At 40.7% G+C, this 19,944-nt stretch overlaps 1 protein-coding gene across 9 annotated transcripts in view; it reads right to left on the bottom strand.

Annotated features, from left to right (window-relative positions):
* FOXP1 (forkhead box P1) overlaps nucleotides 1-19,944 on the bottom strand; it is a 624,629-nt gene that overhangs the window by 425,467 nt on the left and 179,218 nt on the right. The window lies entirely within an intron of this gene.

Raw genomic sequence — 19,944 nt, 5'->3', positions numbered from 1 at the left:
CAAAAATGTCATGGGCTCAAAACATGTATATAAAGGAAATGGTGACTCTGTATGAATGGAAGATCTAAATATTCCCCACATATAAAAATAAAGTTTACCCAGGGCAAAAATATCACATATTTCCAATTCCAGATTGGACCTTGTAAGGTTTCAATATTAAGAGTCAACTTTTATTGACTTCCTCTAGTTTAAAATTAGAAACCTTTTTCTTACTGTCTTAACCACCCACGCCTACTGCCCCCACCACAAAAAGTTTGATGGTTTAGACACAGGTTGAAAAAAAAAACCTATCCAACTAAACAAAGACCGCCTTTCTTCCCAAATAAAAAGGAGTATAAGAATTTGCCAACTGTTCCCCCAGGACACAATCCTACAGCAAATACTCCTTGCCTCCAGAATGATTGATGTGATGGCGTTCCTTTCTTTCATCACTCCCTACCTTGTCTGGTCGCTGGTGAAAACCAGGAAGCCACAGACACACACAGTTCGGTCTTTTGCTTGTACGGGCCTCAATTCTCCAATGCCAGCTTGCTGCCAATGTCCTTGTAGCCAATGGTAAACAGGCCACAGGGTTCAAGTTAACTGCAGAGCGTTACCACACTGAACATCTGGTCATGAATGAACGGATTGCCTAGTAACTCTCAGCATTGGGCAGCTGATGAAAAATTCAACATTTTCCTTGTTGGCACAGTTGTTTTGGAGAATTCTCTAGAGCTTCCTGAATTATATTAAGAAAATTTCACTGCAGCAATCTATATCTGTGAGAACAGCTGGTGTTGAAAGGGATCTGCTGCTCTCTCCCTGTGCTGGGGGACCTCATGTTGGATGAGGACACTTTTACTACATTTGTCCTTGAAAACTTAGCCTTCGCTCTGAGGTACTGGGTAGAGCAAATGGCAGCAAAGGCAGCTTCCAGTTGCCGTATTCCGCACAAATGAATCTCATAATTCAGGGTGAAAAAAAATCTATCACCCAGCTAAGAGGACACTGAGATCCAAACAGTTGCATTATGAAGACCTGTCTCAGAAAATATAGCTGAATGGTCATCAAAACTATTGCTGGACTCTGAAATCAGGTCGATCCCAACACCACTGTATATTTTCTGAAGATTTTCAGAATAAAACAAAAGTCCTTTGCAAAACCCCACGAGATACAATGTGTCCAAACATTAGTTGTTCATCACATGACTGATTTTAAACTTAGCAGAGCCTTATATTAAACCTAAGAGTGACACAGAGCAAATCAAACGTAACAAAGAAGTCACATTGACAGAAGTGTCCGTGGAAGCTTAAGAAATAAAATCTCTAAAAATAAAGAAATTAACTTGTTAATGGATTTATGGGATATATTATTATTCTTTTGGGTTGAAAAAAAGGAAGTGGTAAACTTAAGTCAAGCTAAATTTAGGCTATTATCTATGCAGCATAAATTTCACTTCTGTGTATAAATGCTAACTTGCATATTTCTCCATGGTAACTAAACTATGATTAAAACAACAGTGAAACCAGCCTTTAAAGCCACCTGTTTAACTAGGAACAACCTAATTTACAAAAATACTTAAAACTTTGGAAATTTCCTGGGCATCTATATCATGCTTTTCCCAGTAGAAAGCTCACTTTTCCATGAACATATAATTGCAATGTACTTGGCCTAGGTCATAATCATTCTTTTTTTAACTAGTGTAATTTTTTCATGTATTGTTCACTTGAACATAAGTGGTATTTAAGATTATAAAGAATAAGACTCTAATAACTCTTTCCAAAAAGGAAGTTATTTTACTGCTTGGAAGGGATTAATTTACCTAGAAAGTATCTTCACATTTTACAAAAAGAACTAATGAAAGAAGTGAGAAAATTCCAAGCTGAAACGACTATCTGAGATGGCAAGCCACATTCAAACTAATTTTTTTTTTAACTGAGATAGCCTTGTAATTTACTAATGAAGAAATGGGCTATTTTATTGGTGAAATTAAAGAAATAATTATAATATGTCCAAGAATAGTAAAAATGTAGGTATAAGCAATATTTTCTTATTTAATTATAAAACATAAAAGTAGATTTGAATGTGAATCATTTTGAAACCTTAGAATCAGGCTTAGACTTGAAATACTGAAAACCCCTTGAAGTCGAAACATAATCATACTAGGTCAGGTTTGGTGTGAAATTCATGACTCACATTCATGACACATATTCAGAAGTGCCTCATACTAAAACTTTATTATAATCAAAAATTGATCCTCAGTTTTTCTGTCTCCTGGTCTTTACATGATGTAATGTCTAAGGCCACATTTCACACTCTTAAGTAATGATGACTGTATAAGACTCATGATAAAAAAAACTCATAAAATGTCACAATTTATAATTTTATGTATACTTGCCTCTCTAATATCACGTACATTTGCACAGTGGATGCTAATTAGATAACAATGGTATTACTACAACGTCTATAAAACCTGCCTTTAAAACCAAATTCTGTTAAAAATAGTCTTTTCAAGCTGACATAGCCCATTTCCAGGGTCATATTTAAAATAATTAGTGCCATTGCTAGTAAATGTTCTAATAAAACTTGAAAATGACTCCAAAGCAGAATGCAAAATTCTCTAAAACTTAACAATAAAGTCTTCCAGTAATCTGAGATAATCTTTCCAAGGGATGTCTATTAAATCAAACAAATGTTGATTTTAAAGCTCAAATTCTCTGGGGCCATTTACATGGCTCATGAGAACTAATCTTGGAGAACTGGACGGACAGAACCTGTTCTCTCTGATTCTCTGACGGACGCAAAAGTCCTGATGAGCACAGCAAGAGTTTCTGAGAAGCAGACAGACAAAAGTCAACTCCTTCACCAAAATGTCAACTACATAGACTGCATTTCAACAAGAATTTCATCAAGAATTACCACTCCCATAGACCAGCATATAGACTGCTTATATCCACAAGCCCAATTCCAAGGCAATTAACAGTTATTTTTGGAGATATGGGATTTTTGTCTTATAATAACTCTGGAGAGTTCCCTTTAAAGGCAAGTCCTTTGAATCACCAGTTAACCCTTCTTTTTAAGCTTTCCCATATTTCAAAGTCAGTTCAGTTAAGAGACATGGAATCCAGGAGACAGAATTCCATAGGTGGTAGCCATTTGTTCTAACATCCCAGGCCTTCAAAAAGAAGGTCAAAAAGTTACCAATGAGTATGAACCAGCACCTGTGAACCATCTAAGGAATAAATACCCAGCAAGAATGTATCTACTAGGTTTCTTAATAAGTAATACAAAATCTTTTTAATGGACAGAAAAAATGCATTTTTGCAATTAAGAAAAATAGATACTTTCCATAGGTAAGGTTATCAAATGAAAGGTTATCAATAATAATAGCTATCTAATATTAAAATATGATTTCACATTTGTCAAGTAGTTATCACAAGCCCTAAGTAATTAATTTATTATACCAAGCTAGTGTCTTATGGATCAAATGACTCATTAGGGAAATGAGACAGTTTGTCCCCATAGAGCTAAGACTTGCCTTGGGACTCTAATTCTTGTGTTCCTTTAAGTGTTATGCCTCCTAGTTAGAGAACTGAAGTGGATAAACTCAGGTAAATCCACCCAAACCTGTTCCCATGTAGCCTGAAATTAACAGCCAGAGCACTACAGCTCGGGGATTACATGACTCTCTCTTACAGGGGCCAAGATCAGGCCCCAGATAATTCTCCTGACCAACCAATTTCTTCTCTCCCTCTTATACACCTCACTCCAGCCACACTAGTCTTCTTTCTCTTCCTCAAATCCACCAAACTCACGGAACCTTAGGGTCTGAGCACTGGCTGCTCCTCAATCTACAACGTGCATCTTCCAACCTTCCCCTGGCTGCCTCCCTGCCACCATTCAAAATTCAGCTCAAATGTCACTTCCTCTGATTGGCTTTTCCTCTGTCTCCTCCAAAGTAGCCCAGAGGCACTCTTCTTCTGCACAGCATTTTTATCTGATATGGTTCCTTACACAGTCTAATACTTCACCCACCTAGAGTATTAGGCAGGCTTCTCTGGTGGCTCAGACAGTAAAGAATCTGCCTGCAGTGTAGACCTGGGTTCAATCCCTGGGTTGGGAAGATACCCTGGAGAAGGAAACAGCAACTCCTTCCAGTTTTCTTGAGAATTCCATGAACAGAGGAGCCTGGAGAGCTACAGTCCACGGGGTCGCCAAGTGCTGGACATGACTGAGGGACTAACACACACAGTATCAGCCACACAACAGCAAGCTTCGTGATGGCGCTGTAAATAGCTGCGCTCCACTGTCGGCACACAGTCTTTAATAGTATTTGTTCAATAAGCAAATGGATCGTGTAACACATCATTACAGTCCCCAATAACATGGGCTCTCTCCCTAAGAACTCAAGTCCCGATGACATGGGCACTGTTTTACAGATTTCCTGGATGGGGAGGGTGAGGTTACTTAGGAATTACTTAGCTGCTTCAAAATGTGTTCTAAATGTTCTGCAGAGGAGAGGGTGGTTCCTTTAATGATAAACTAAGTGGCCACTGGGAAAGCCCAGTTATACAAATCCTTTCCATGTCAATCAATCACTTGACTAAAGCAGGAAGCATAGAGGAGAGGGAGTGGCCTGGGCTTCAGGCAGGAAGAGGGAGTCAGCAGAGCTGAGCCAAGTCTTCCCTTGCACTCTAGTACCCGGCCACACAGAACCTTGACTGCCGGCATGTCACAGCATCAAGGCCCAGGGAGAATCCTCCAACTTCAATGGCGAGACAACCACAGAGAGTACGAAGCTCACTAAGTGTCAGGTGTAACCAGAAATGTGGTGTCCAGCGATCACTCTAGTACCTAGCACTGAGTGCTTCCGCCTGAGTCAGGCACCTAGCAAGTTCGTTCTGCCTCAGTCCTCACCTCAAGCCAAGGATGCAGGCACGTTACCATCATCTTCTTTTTGTAAATGAGGAAGCTGAACCTGGAAAGCTTAAGTAACCAGCCCACGGCAGAGCCAGGATTTGAAGCCACAAGTGTGAGTCAAAGCCAAAACTCATATTCCATTTGTTTGCGTCTTATGAGGACCAACTTCCTCCCAAATACTCAAGGAAGCGTTTAGAAGCCATATGGTCATTACCTGATCAGGCTTGAGGTAACCTACCTCCAGATAACACAAACTCTGGTCAGTGAAGGAACATTAGGAACCTGAAGAGTCACAGGTGACTACAATGAGAGAAGGAACACATACCAATGGGTACAAGCAGCTACATAATTTGAGGGAGCCAGTGCAACATGAAGACAGGGGACCCCTTGTTCAGAACTGTAAGAACTTCAAGATGGCGGCAGCAGACGATCAAAGCAACCACAGGGCCCTTCTGAGAACAGCTCCTCGCCTGTACAGGCAATACACCCACCCCTGCAGGCAGCCCAGTTCTTCATGTCTCATTTCTTTGAAACGTTACTCCTTGGGTTTCAACTGTATTCATCTCTTTATAAAGAACAATACATGAGTCACAAAGGACAAATATACTATTTAAAGGGGAAGAGAGAATCAAGGGGTGGAGAGAGCACGTGCGTTCTTCTGACTTTACTCTAAATTATCCAAGGGTTGGGTGTGAGACACCAAGTGGCAGTCCCTGGACTTGGAGACAAAAATCAGTTTGGAAAGGAGCAGATCTAACTAGGCCCTAAGGCTAGAAACCTTAAGGGGACGCCAAGCAAGGCATCTCAACTGCTCCATTAATTAGATGGACAAGGGTTGGTAGTTGGAGAAAGTTTCATCTAAATAAGAGTCGCTAGTGTTCTCCTAGTGACATCTTGAATTGTCAGCCATTGTCCATGTGGTTCTTTTGAGTCATTCTAGAAACACTTTTCTAATGTACATCAAGTGCCAAGTCATGTGACAAGCCCAGGGACACGCCTGCCTGCCTCTGTGGAACTAACGGGCCAAAAACTGGGAATAAATGTCAGGTAAGACACAAAGACACATGATATCACAAGGTACGGTAAGACCTATCAAGTCTGCGGAACCATGAGAGAAGAAAACATGACCTTAGGGTGGCCACTGACAGGACAGGGCAGGGCAGGGCACAGCATTATGAACACCGCACAACAGCTCCCACTGGACTCAGAATGATCAGAAATACTTGAGGTCTGCAACTCAGACCATTTTAAATGATTTCACCATCCACCCTGGAAGAGAGACCAAGAGAGTTCCAGGCTCCACACCAGGCAGACCCAGTCCTACGGCGTCACTTACCATACGTGGGAAAGAGCAAGTGGGGGAGGCAGGGCAGAGGGGAAGGAAGGACAGGAGGAAAAGAGAAGCAGATCACTCCCTTGAGACCAGAGAATGGCTTTAAAATAGAACCATTTCTTCTTGTCCCTCTTTCCTCCCTCAAAAAGCTCAAAAACCCTCTTCGAACCACTTATAGCCTACATCACTACAGGGTCTTAACATTATTTTAACAGAGCTTTGTGTGCACGAATACTACTAAAACCAGAAATTGTGCCCCTTCCCTAGAAGCATCTCTCCAATCTGATTGTATATAGGTAGTCTCTGTGTACGGTATGTACGGCAACAGTGCTTAGCTAACATCTTGTCTCCACTTGCTTCTGATGTCTTTGAATTCTCATATTAACCTCTCTCGTGCTCTCTGTCTCTATTTTAACAGTGCTGGGATTTTCCCTCTTTGAAACTTGACAGAAACGTAAGATATCTCAGTTCTTGCTATGAGGCGCTAAAGCGAATTGAAAATATCGCCAGCACTTCAAGTCTCATTAGTTTCCTTTAAACACCTACTTGGTGGATGTAAGCTAACATGAACCTTTCTCACCCTGTTTAAATTCCAGCATAAAACTTGTACACAACAATAAAATATGTAGCTCATTTGTCATGCTTCCATGAGCAACTGTGTCACTCACACCAAGAACCACAGGCTGGGTGCACAGAGCGCTTTCTTTCCTATTTCCCATCACTCAATTGAGCCTTCTGTAGAAAAGCTTTTAACAACCACATCTGGCCTTTAATAAATCACTGCACTTTGTCTTCCTGCCAAAACTCCTCCTTTATCTAACTTACATCTTCATGATGAGATCGGAAATCGCGCATTATGGTGGTGACAAACAATTGTAATTATGTCATTAGTAGCCATTTAGTCTACAAAGGTGCTCAGAGAGGAAAGAGAATGCACAATAAGAAATATAGGATAATACATTGATCACAGTCCGCTTTTACTTCATGAGTGTAAAAAGCTCGCGTAATTCTTGGGCACAGCAGGCAGTAATGGCATACCACTTTATGAACTATGTAGCAATTTTATCCCCCTATCTACTTAAAAATAAAAAAGCATTTAATAGCTTGATCGAGACATTAAAAGTTATTTGTGATGCCTCGCTGATTATAATATTTATTTTTTAACTTTTCATAGAAGTGACTTTTTCTGTGAGGTAAGAAACTTGAGTTATTTGGGTTGAGAAAATGTAACAAGCATACATATGGGTGCATGTGTATACACTTTGGTATACATGCGTGGGCACATATTATGTATTGTGCACACACACACATATACCTTATATATGTATGTATTGTACATGAGTACAAATACATTACATCTAAGTATGTGTACATGTGCACACATACACACACTCATACAGGACTCAATCAACTTCTCAATGTGATACATTCTCTAAGGACCCCCAAATCATGAAGGAAAAAGGGACTAAATAGAGATTTAAGAAAATGTGGCATTTACTGTGATTCCCACCATCTCTCTCATTGTGACATTTAGGAGTAAGGCATCCCAGCAGGTTTTAAAATAAGCAATTATTTGGGTATCCCTAAAGTTCTAAAACCCTATATGTTTCTCCAGTATCAGTAAAATATCAGATGATGGCTGATGCTGCACAGAACAGAGCTCTACCATCCACCAAGGCTGAAGCACTAGTAACAAAGGGACAGAGATGAGGGGGCAGATGAGGGCTTTGGGGTAAAAGCTTCAATACCCTGCAGCCTACTGAGACCAAACACAAGGAGATGCAAAGTCCTCTCCTACCACTTCTCCACACTTAAAACGCATCTACCTGAGATATATGTCAAATGTATCAGAAGTCCACATGGTCAGACTTTAGCAAGAGCCAAGTTATGTTATACAAAATCTCAGTCAGCCACTTGAACCTCTGCACTTCTTACAAAACTTCATTTCAGTGTCAAATCTCTACATGAGACAGGCTTTGAATCAAGTCATTTAGAAATTTCCCTGTTTGCTAATTCAACAACTATCTAGAAAATGTCTACTGTGTTCCACACTGATCTGTTAATCCAAGGATAATTAAGACGTAGATACGGGGGCAAAAAGTTGGAATTTGACACTGATGCCAAATCTACCTAATCTAATATTAACAATTACTACCATGATTTGTAGAGATGGGGATTTTTTTTTTTTTAATAATAATAAGCTCTCAATTTTCCCCTTGCACTTGGCAGTGTATGTTTTCCTGGGAAGTCGGAGGCTGAACTCTCTTTTCCTTAAAAAAAAAAAGGCAACAACTTTTGGCAAATAAGTGAAATAATAGGCTTATCTCTCTAATACTGGGGTAAATCTTGTCGATATCATCAGCTGGCTGATTCAACTCAGGATTGTCAGAAATGCAGTGAAGCCACTGATTTCAAAATGGTAATAAACAATCTAAAAACCAGGTATTTAATTGCACTGGGTCTTTATAAAGTACAGTCTTTTCTGTTTTGATAATTAACTTATAATTATTGCTTCATGTTTACTTTCACCTGAATATAAAAACCTCAGGTTTTCAAAAGATGCTTCAGAAATAACAAAAGCTAATTTCTTTTTTTCCTCAGACGTTCTGTTAGGAAACGAACAAAGTCCCATATCCACCCGACAAATTGCATAAGTTGCAGACACCCTCATTTTTCAATCTACTGGAGGAGGAATAAGAAAGTGACCATTACAGACAAAAACAGAGTAAAATTACAATAGTAAACAGAGGCTGTAAGAGAACACATAAAGGAGAAAGAAGTCTAAACCTAAGGAAAACCAAAGAGCCTTCAGCCAAATTTCCCTACAAGCTATCGGCTTGATTTTTTCTTCATCAGTCTAAGGTCTCAGGATGTCTTTTAATGCTCGAGTCCTCCCTACCCCTACTCAAAAAACTCTGACATTTAGATTTTTTTTTTTTCCCTAAGAAAAGCTTATCTGGAGCTCACATGCTTCTTTGGTTACATATGAAAGAAACTGCACTCACATCCACATTATCTTTATTTATCAACTCCCCTGCACACTGCCCTGTGGGTACTACCAGTTCAAAAGTTCAAAAAGGTTTTTCAAAATAAACCAAGATAGAAGACAGGCACCAATGCCTATTTGGAACTTACATTCTCCTGCCTTCTAGCATTCTCTAGCTGATGGATCAAGAGGAATGATAAAAGATAGAGAGTGAGGCGGTTGCCAGGGGAAGGTATCAGTTGGTGTGGATGGCATTTCTCATACTGCCTGAAAAATTCATCTTGTCCCCACAAGCTGTCAGGCCTCAGCACAGGACTGATTTACCTACCACATCTCAGGATGAGAAGGAATAGTGGAAAGCCTCCTTCACATCAAAATTCTTCCTCCTGTTTGTTCTTAAATTTTTCTTTTCTGGCAACCCACTCCAGTTATTTTGCCTGGAGAATTCTATGGATAGAGGAGCCTGGTGGGCTAGTCCATGGGCTCGCAAAGAGTTGGACATGACTGAGCGACTAACACTTTCTTTTCTTTTATTCTATTTTTGTGTGCTGTTGTTTCGAACGATCCTCTGGAAAGTTCCATTAGCCTCTTGAAAGAGATGGTTGAGAAAGCTTTACAAACAGGCCTGTGATGGTTCAACCTCTCTGAAACTCTCTCTCGCTGGATTAATTGGTTGATGCCTTCCTTCTATAAACCATGTTCCTACTTGTAACAGAAGATGAAGCTGATTGCTAGTCAATCAATGGAGTGGGACTGAAATCAGTGGACACAATATAACGCAAATCATCTGTTACATAAAATATCTGGGACCTGAGCAGATCATTGCCTGCTCTTGAGGATTTGCTATCCTCAAGAGGAGGAATAGAATCCAGCTGAAATAAACAGTTATTCTGAAGACAGAACTATTCTCCTCCACTTTTTCTCCAGACTAGAGAGTCCTTGAGGAAAGGAATAACACATGAACACCTTCCTAAATTCCACGATGGCAAGTTCCAAATGGGGGAGCAGTATATGTTAAGTAAGTATAATTAATTGTCCCAGCAATTCTACTTCTCTGTATTGACTCTAAAGAAACAAAATGCCAAAATGTTTATGGCAGGTAAAAAAAAAATTATAAACATCCATCAATGTTGGAATGAATAAGCACAACTCATCATCAATGGATGAATACAGTGGACAATTTCAGCAGGGTAAGCTGAAGTGACGTAAAATTGCTCAGCTGTGTCCGACTCTTTGCGACCCCCATGGACTATAACCCACCAAGCTCCCCTGACTATGGGATTTCCTAGGCAAGAATACTGGAGTGGGTAGCCATTCCCTTCTCCAGGGCATCTCCCCAACCCAAGGGTCGAACCCAGGTCTTCTGCATTGCAGGCGGATTCTTTACTGTCTGAGACACCAGAGAAGGCAGAATAAGCTAGATCTATACATATTAACACTGCATCATTCTCAAAATCAAGGATGAATACGAAAGCGTGAAGGAGTTAGGAGACAAATACATCTTGATGCTAAACTTATAAACTAAACACTCTCCAGAAAGGCTAACTATGTAAATACACATATAAAAATGGAATGGAATAAGGAACTCCAAACTCCTAATGAAAAGCGTTTCTAAGGAATGAGAAGAACAGTTAAAGGGGATCCTGCTAGAGCTGAAACCTTTCATTCCTTTTAAATAGATCTACAAGCAAACAGGGGCACCTTCCCAGGTGGCTCAGTGGCAAAGAATCTGCCTGCCAATGCAGGAGACACAGGAGACATGGGTTCAAATCCCTGGGTGAGGAAGATCCCCTAGAAGAGGAAATGGCAACTCACTCCCGTATTCCTCCCTGAAAAATCTCATGGACAGAGGAGTGTGATGGGCCACAGTCCATGAGTGTCGCAGAGTCAGACACAACTGAGCACACAACAAGCAAATAGGACAAAATGTTAACATCTGTCATCCAAGTCAGAGAGGATGCAGGTGACTGCTCATCTTTGCGCTTTCCTCTAACTTTACATAGCCTGGGCTCCTCCTCCAGCCACCTGTCAAACATAATTCCGAAAATGGTTTGAAAATCATTCCATCAGTTAGCGTGTCTTTTTACATACACTTGACCAAGCCTACTCTTCATTAGATGAAGAGATTTTACAAGCAAAGCCAGATTCATTTCTCAAAAGAGAAAGTCTAGTTTGGGGGATTTACTGGGTTTGTTTGCTTGTTTTGTTGGAAATATCATAACTCAAAGTATCTGGAGATTGGGAGTAAAGAAGCTGGACCTCTTCAAATTCACAGAACCCTAGCTTGTTCACACGTGGCTGACCATCAGCTGCTCTTCTTGGGTCCGTTCACAGTGAGGATGAAGAGTCTTCCATAAAACAAAAACTTGCCTGAACCTCCAGACTGGAGACAGCTTTCAAAAAAAAAAAAAAGATCTGCGCTTCCCACCCAATGTCTGCAGGTTGATGGCTGCTAAATGGAAATATAAGGAAGGGAGGGCCACACAAAATCAAGGCCATCATCAAGGTCTGGACTGGGATTAGAGAACGGTGACTGATGTGATATATATATGTCCTACCTTTATGAGAAGTACCCAAAGAATGACAAAATTCCAAAGACAAGCAAACTGTCCATCCAAATGGAAGCTACGTGAAGGAAAAAAGTTTAAGAAGATCAAAGTCAGTGACATTATCTGCTTTCAATAACAATCATACCCATGACAAGAGACCTTGTGTTTTCCAAAAAATAAGACTTAGAACAATGGCTTATGATTAATTTATTCAAAGGAAAGGATGGTTGAGGGTGCCCCAATGAGTTGGGTAAATTCTTTCGGAAACCAGACCTGATTGTTAGGCCTGATATTGTTAACCTGTTCCCCAAGAATCACGGGGTCAAAGTGCAGGTTTTCTTACTGACAATTGACCAGGTTTCTAAAAATGTTGTACAAAGGCCATTAAGTACAGAAAGGAAACATAATTGTTGACTTTAAATATGCAGGCAAAAGTCACAGTAAATAACAATAATTTGCTTGGATTATTGTTCCATACGGCATTTCACAGAAATCCAGCATACAATTTGCGAGAAAGTGCAGGCAAATTAATTGTATACTTTCACCTTTTCTTCTCAACTCACATATGAGAAGAATAACATTTTACCCCATGCAGAGAAGCCCCATACATGGCATACGGTTTTGAAAAGAACCTAATCAATAGTATCAACTGAACCCAAGATTAGATTAAATGGCAGACAGAGGCAAACAGCCTATAACCATTAAGAATCATCATTCCCATGGCTTTCAACCTCCTGCGCCGTGACGGCAGGCAACAGGGCAGTATGGTTTATCCTGCAGAGACTGAATCTGATACAAAGTGCCACCCTCAGGCTGAGGGCTGATGCAGGTAATGGTTTGTGAAATGCCTCCAAAGGCTAAGAGTCTGACGCTGCCAGCTTCCAAAATCCTCCACTGCTGCCCAGCAAGCAAGCCTTACCTGGGTGTCTGCCCAGGTGCAAGTAGACACAGCCTCCAACTCAGAGCAGGACATTGGTTCAAGATCAGACTCCAGGGTTTACCACCTGTGCCACTATGGAAGAGCTACCTAACTTTACTGATCCTCTCGACACTCCGTGGAATGGGTCTCTTAACAGACTTGACCTCGGAAGGCAGTTGTGAGCACAAGGCGTGTAAGTCAGCCAGGCTCTGTGTCTACTGTTAACTCATCAGGGAGCTAGCTGGGTGTGTCCAAATCGTGATCACATAGCCATGGCAACAGCTTCCCTTTATTGAGTAAACACCATGCCAGAAACAAATGTCCCTTTCACATGCCAGGATCCTACAACCCAAGGTAGAAAATCCCCACAGCCCCATATTACAGCTGGGAAATCTGAAGCTACGAGTAACCTGCTCACTCACCCAGCTGGTCCAAGGCTGATGCTAAAAAGGAAACCAGGTTTACCTGAGGCCAAAGCTATCGCCTAAACCAGTGTTTCACCTCCCTGGTTGTGCATATGAGTCACTGGGAGAACTTGCAAAATTCTCACACCTAGACCACCCTCCAGACCTATTAAATTGCAGTTTCTGGGATCTAGGCTCTAGGTATTAGCATTTCTAAAGTTCCAGGTACAGTTATGCTTAAGAACAACTGTTCTAGTCACTAACATCAGGAGTGTGGTTCTTCTCCAATGTGTTAGTTTCTTCCTGCTACTATAGCAAATTACCATCGATTAGGGATTAACAATGTACACATTTATAGTCTTACAGTTCTGGAGGTCAAAAGTCCAAAATGAGTCACTAGGATAAAACCAAGAATGTTGGAAGGCCTGTGTTCTTCCAGAGGCCACAGGAAAATATCTGCTTCCTTGCCTTTTCGAGCTTCTAGAGGCTGCCTGCATTCCTGGGCACGTGGTTCCATCTCTCATTTTCAAAGTCAGGTACACTAGGCAGGGCCTTCTCCCTCTACCATTCCTTTTTTCTATACCTTCAATCTCCCACTTCAACTTTTAAGGATACTATAATGAGAAAAGAAGAGTAGCTAAAGGCAAAAAAGATAAGGAAAGATATAAGCGTCTGAATGCAGAGTTCCAAAGAATAGCAAGGAGATACAAGAAAGCCTTCCTCAATGATCAACGCAAAGAAATAGAAGAAAACAATAGAATGGGAAAGACTGGAGATCTCTTCAAGAAAATTAGATACCAAGGGAACATTTCATGCAAAGATGGGCCAAAAAAAAAAAAAAAGGCAGAAATGGTATGGACTTAACAGAAATAGAAGATATTAAGAAGAGGTGACAAGAATACAGAGAAAAACTATACAAAAAAGATCTTCATGACCCAGATAATCACAATGGTGTGATCATCCACCTAGAGCCAGACATCCTGGAATGCAAAGTCAAGTGGGCCTTACGAAGCATCACTATGAACAAAGTTAGTGGTGGTGATGGAATTCAGTTAACTATTTCAAATCCTAGAAGATGATGGTATTAAAGTGCTGCACTCAATATGTTGGCTAATTTGGAAGACTCAGCAGTGGCCAGAGGACTGGAAAAGGTCAGTTTTCATTCCAATCCCAAGGAAAGACAATGCCAAAGAATGTTCAAAGTACGATACAGAGGCACTCATCTCACACGTTAGCAAAGTAATGCTCAAAATTCTCCAAGCTAGGCTTCAATAATATGTGAACCATGAACTTCCAGATATTCGAGTTGGATTTAGAAAAGGCAGAGGAACCAGAGATCAAATTGCCAACATCTGCTGGATCATGGAAAAAGCAAGAGAGTGCCAGAAAAACATCTATTCTTGCTTTACTGACTACACCAAAGCCTTTGATGTATGGACCACAACAAACTGTGGAAAATTCTTTAAAAGATGGCAATACCAGACCACCTGACCTGCTTCGTGAGAAATCTGTATGCAGGTCAAGAAGCAACAGTTAGAACTGGACATGGAACAATAGACTGGTTCCAAATCGGGAAAGGAGTACATCAAGGCTGCATATTGTCACCATGCTTATTTAACTTCTATGCAGAGTACATCATGAGAAACACTGGGCTGGATGAAGCACAAGCTGGAATCAAAATTCCCGGAAGAAAAATCAATAACCTCAGATATGCAAATGACAGCACAGTTATGGCAGAAAGTAAAGAAGAACTAAAGGGCCTCTTGATAAAAGTGAAAGAGGAGAGTGAAAAAGTTGGCACAACTTTCAGAAAAAAAAAAGCTCAACATTCAGAAAACTAAGATCATGGCACCCGGTCCCATCACTTCATGGCAAATAGATGGGGAAACAACAGAAAGGTGAGGGAATTTATTTTGCGGGGCTCCAAAATCACTGCAGACGGTGATTGCAGCCATGAAATTAAAAGAGGCTTGCTCTTTGGAAGAAAAGCTATGACCAGCCTAGACAGCATATTAAAAAGCAGAGACATTACTTTGCTGACAAAATTTCATCTAGCCAAAGCTATATTTTTTCCAGTAGTCATGTGAGCTGAACCATAAAGAAAGCTGAGGGCCAAAGAATTGATGCTTTTGAACTGTGGTGTTGGAGAAGACTCTTGAGAGTCTCTTGGACTGCAAGGAGATCCAACCAGTCCATCCTAAGGGAGATCAGTCCTGGGTGTTCATTGGAAGGACTGATGCTGAAGCTGAAACTCCAATACTCTGGCCAACTGATATGAAGAACTGACTAATTAGAAAAGACCATGATGCTGGGAAAGATTGAAGGCAGGAGGAGAAGGGGATGACAGAGGATGAGATGGTTGGATGGCATCACCTACTCTATGGACATGAGTTTGAGTCAACTCCGGGAGTTGGTGATGGACAGGGAGTCTTGGCATGCTGCAGTCCACGGGCTCGCCAAGAGATGGACACAACTGAACGACTGAATTGAACTGACAGTGACCCTGGGTCCACTGTGATAATCCTGGATGATCTTCCACATGCAAGGTCAGGTGACTAGCAATTTTAATCTCATCTATAAATCTAGTTCCCTTTTGCCATATAATGTATTCCCAGGCTCTAGGGATCCAAAGCAGGTATCTTCAGGTGGCATTATACTGCCTACCACACCTGAAAATTTTACCTCTGGGCCAGAATCATGGTTAAGGAGTACATTCTAAAGGTGACCTGAAATGTGGTCTCGGTATATCAGCCTCTTGCTCACTTAAAAGTTTTACAGGGAATATCTTATTTGACTTAGGTACCAACAGTAACAGTCCAGGGGCTTCCCTGGTGGTTCAAGGGTAAAGGAGGTGCAGGAGACGTGAGTTTGATCCCTCGGTCAGGAAAATCCCTAGAGAGAGAAATGGCAACCCACTCCGGTATTCTTGCCTAGGAAATCCCATGGACAGAGGGGCCTGGCGGGCCACAGTCCATGGGGTCACAAGAGAGTCGGGACACAACTTAGTGACTAAACCACAACAATATAGTGGCTGAAGCACAAAAGGTGTTCGACAGATATCTGTGGAAGAAAGAAAAGAAAGGATCTCGCATTTCTCCCGCCAAAGCATTTTATATCAGATATCCTATCAAGTTTAATAAGGAAAGAGATAACCAGAACGGCTTCTAATTGGATGTTCACATGAACAATTTCTGCTGGATTCTAAATACAGCCACTCCACTCTGCTCCTGCACTAGAAACTATATGGCACCCACTCTTAGCACACGGAAGCCTGCATCAAACTGTAGAAGAACCTGGGAATAATATGCCCTCAGACTTGAATCTTCTTTGCCAGTGGTCACCACAGAAACAAACTGCTTTCAGGAGGGTGTTTTTCATTGGGTTTGTGTATTGGGTTGTTTTGTTGAGGAGGTGGGGAGAAATAAGGGACACTTACTTAAAAAAAAAAAAAAAAAAAAAGAAAGAAAGAAATCATGCTTCTAATCCTTAAAATGACTAAAATAGTTTCATCCTTTCATAACCTGTCATCACGCATGTTTCTCTAAAATTAAACACATATGGCTCAAGCCAGAGTTACATTATGCACCATATTATGTAATTATCTTTTCAATTTATTACTCCTCAAAATAGAAAAAGATTAGCCCGTGTTTCTTAAGTCTGAGTAAACATATGGCCTGAAGATTGTAAATGACATCCTATCTTTAAAAGAGTTTCCAAGACTAAACAACACACCATGCTCTGTCCGCAAAGGCCATATGTGATAGCAGGGTTGTGAGATACGGAAGATGTGTGTGTGTGTGTGTACATATATATATTTTATATGTATATATATACATTTTCTTGCTTTCTGCCATGTCTTTGATGTCGTGAAATATTCCTGCCAGCAGATCATAAATAGCAAAAAAAATAAGAGACCAAAAATACCTCCATTTCAGTATGTCCTGTTAGCATCAATTAACTTGGGTCCTTTCTAATTCATAAGGAGTAGGTCACCAGTCATCTAGGTGTTCATACAAGAATTATTGGTCTCTGTACACTTCTGGAGCTTTGAGCCTGCTTCCCTGGCAGCCTTTATGCATCTATTCCCATGTCACCTGGTGATTTAAGACCTCTGTTGAGCCCCTCTGCTTGATCACTGTCCTCTTCTTCCTGGTTAGAAAAGGAAATACTCAAGCAGGGGTGCTCACAGCTGCCAACAACCCTCTTCCGACAACTACAATCAACGGATTCCAGAGGCTCCCAATGCCATGCAGCAGAGCTCAGGGTCTGACAATGGCTCGATTATCAAAACCTTTCTTCGGGGGGGTTGGCGACTTGAAGACTTTTCATTTGCAACAGGCAGAAATTTCTACATAGGGCTGCCAAGCTGAAAGGAAGCATTCTGCAGACAATTCATACTCTAATCAATTTAACTGTTTACCCCATGTTGAGCGATCTCAGAAATGAAATGGTGTGAGAGGGTTTCTGATGCCTTTATATTCCCCTTAACTGAAAAGAATGGTTTATTTATATATACATATATATTTTTTTAAGTAATAATCCAGCAAGTTGAAAACCAGCTAATCAGGCTTTCACAGAACTGTCACCATATGTGCATTCACAAGGGTTTTACATAAACATTTTGCTACGAATGTCCAGCAAGAAATTGTGGATTTCAGAAGACTTTTCCTCAAGAAAATATAATTTCCTGTGGATTGATACCAACAGCTGGCAATGGTGTTGCAAAGTAAATTTGAAGTATAGAGCATCTGATATTTTATTGACTAATGAGGAACCTTTTCGGTAAGACTTTAAAACAGTTCAAGGATGTTTTACTCTGCCATGATGTAACAGCTACCCATTTTCAAATCATAAAGGCAATTCTTTTTATTTGATCTAAATGGGTAACCAAAGATAGGGAGACCAGTTCTTATCCTTTCATAATCACTGCACAGTAGAACATACAGAAACTCGGTTTCTAATATCTGTGATAAGACTACAGTCCACTAAAAATAAACCACACATTTGGCTACAAAAGGATGTATCTTAGAGGCAGAATCACTGAACAAATCTTTCAGGCTCCATTCCATGTTGACTGACTCTTTGGAACCAGAAGTGCCACGTTTACATTATCTGGCACCTTCTCATTTAATACAGGTTGACATTGATATTCCCCAGGGAAATGGGTGCTAGTTCAATCAGGAAGAAATACGTCATATTTATATAAACTTGTTATATATGTAAGATTAATATAAATAGGAGGTTTTTCTTATGAGTGGGTTCTCATCACAGGGCCTTTGCACTTGCTGCTCTCCTCCTGAAATGCCCTTCCTTTAAGCTTCTGCAAGGCCCCCTCAGGTCTCACTGCCCTTTTCTTCCTTAATGTAAAAAAACATACATCCTTCACTCCCACACCCCATTTCCTGGCCTGGAAGTACTTTCTCTCTATCACTTACCACCATGAAACATACACTTAATATGGTTTCTGTCTTCTCTACTAGGATGAAAACACCCTGAGACCAGGGAATGGTTCTGTCCACAGCTGTACTCCCCACGTGTGAGACAGGACCTGGAATGTAACTGGCACTGATAGATTTACTGAGGGAACAAATGAACAGCGAATGAATGAATGTGCCGATACACCGGCCTAAACGTTGCCTTCAGCAGGCACCAGGCCAAGAAGCACATCAATCTATAGTAGTACAATTATACTTAGGCTTATCCATCATTCCAATGAAAAGGGGCTGAGTCTGAGCTGCTGCTGCTGCTAAGTCACTTCAGTCATGTCCGACTCTGTGTGACCCCATAGACGGCAGCCCACCAGGCTCCCGCGTCCCTGGGATTCTCCAGGCAAGAACACTGCAGTGGGTTGCCATTTCCTTCTCCAGTGTAGGAAAGTGAAAAGTGAAAGTGAAGTCGCTCAGTCATGTCTGACTCTTCGAGACCCCATGGACTGCAGCCCACCAGGCTCCTCCACCATGGGATCTTCCAGGCAAGAGCACTGGAGTGGGTTACCATTGCCTTCTCTGGAGTCTGAGCTAATTCCCTCAAAAAAAAAAAAAAAAAAAAAAAGGCGGGGGTGGATTTCAGGTTAATATGAAACAAGCGTAAGGAAAAACTAAAACAAAAACCTTGAAAAAACACTATGATCTAACAGTTAGGTACCATAACTCTGGGCTCAGACTGCCTGGGTTCCAGGGTCAGTTTCTCTGGTAAAAAGCTATGTATTTTCAGTAAGAAATCTCACCTCTCTAGGCCTCGGCTCCCATGGCTATAAAAAATGGTCAATAATAGGGCTTCACCACTCAAGAGTTTTAGTGACGATACAATTAGGGACTTAAAGTAAGCACCATGTCAGGCACATAATAATGCTCACTAATTATTCCTGTAAGTGATTTTCCATTTCAAAAATTCAAATAATTTAGAGTCTTGAAAGGAGATCTGGAGATACTGTTGATACTTTTTTCCTACTTCACTTTCCACAATTTTTTTTTAAGTGAAAATTTTCTTTCTCTGAGATACTTACAGCATTTATAAATTTTAGGGTGGATTATTATTTTTACGTTTCAAAACTTTTTTCCATTTCAAGAAATTACAATATGCTTCCTGCTGTAACTTCTTTTTTTCCCCTGATATTAGTTTATTCATTAGAGGCACAGCCTTCTTCATTCAACCAAAGATGCATCTTTGTTGTTGTATACCCCAAAGTTAATTTGTGTTCATAAAACTGCCCATACACTGAATCAACGTTCTGCATATATGCCCAGAAGAATTATCAAATAAATGCCCAAACCTGCTGTAACACATTTTAAAACATTTCTCCAAAGGCAGACATTTATGCTTCTTGAGTCTTTGAGGAATGCATCACGGGAAAA

The sequence above is a fragment of the Capra hircus genome, chromosome 22 (genome assembly GCF_001704415.2).
Source record: "Capra hircus breed San Clemente chromosome 22, ASM170441v1, whole genome shotgun sequence".
NCBI classification, from domain to species: Eukaryota; Metazoa; Chordata; class Mammalia; order Artiodactyla; family Bovidae; genus Capra; species Capra hircus.
Note: the sequence above shows the minus strand (reverse complement) of the source record. Positions and strands in the feature narration are given on the sequence as shown.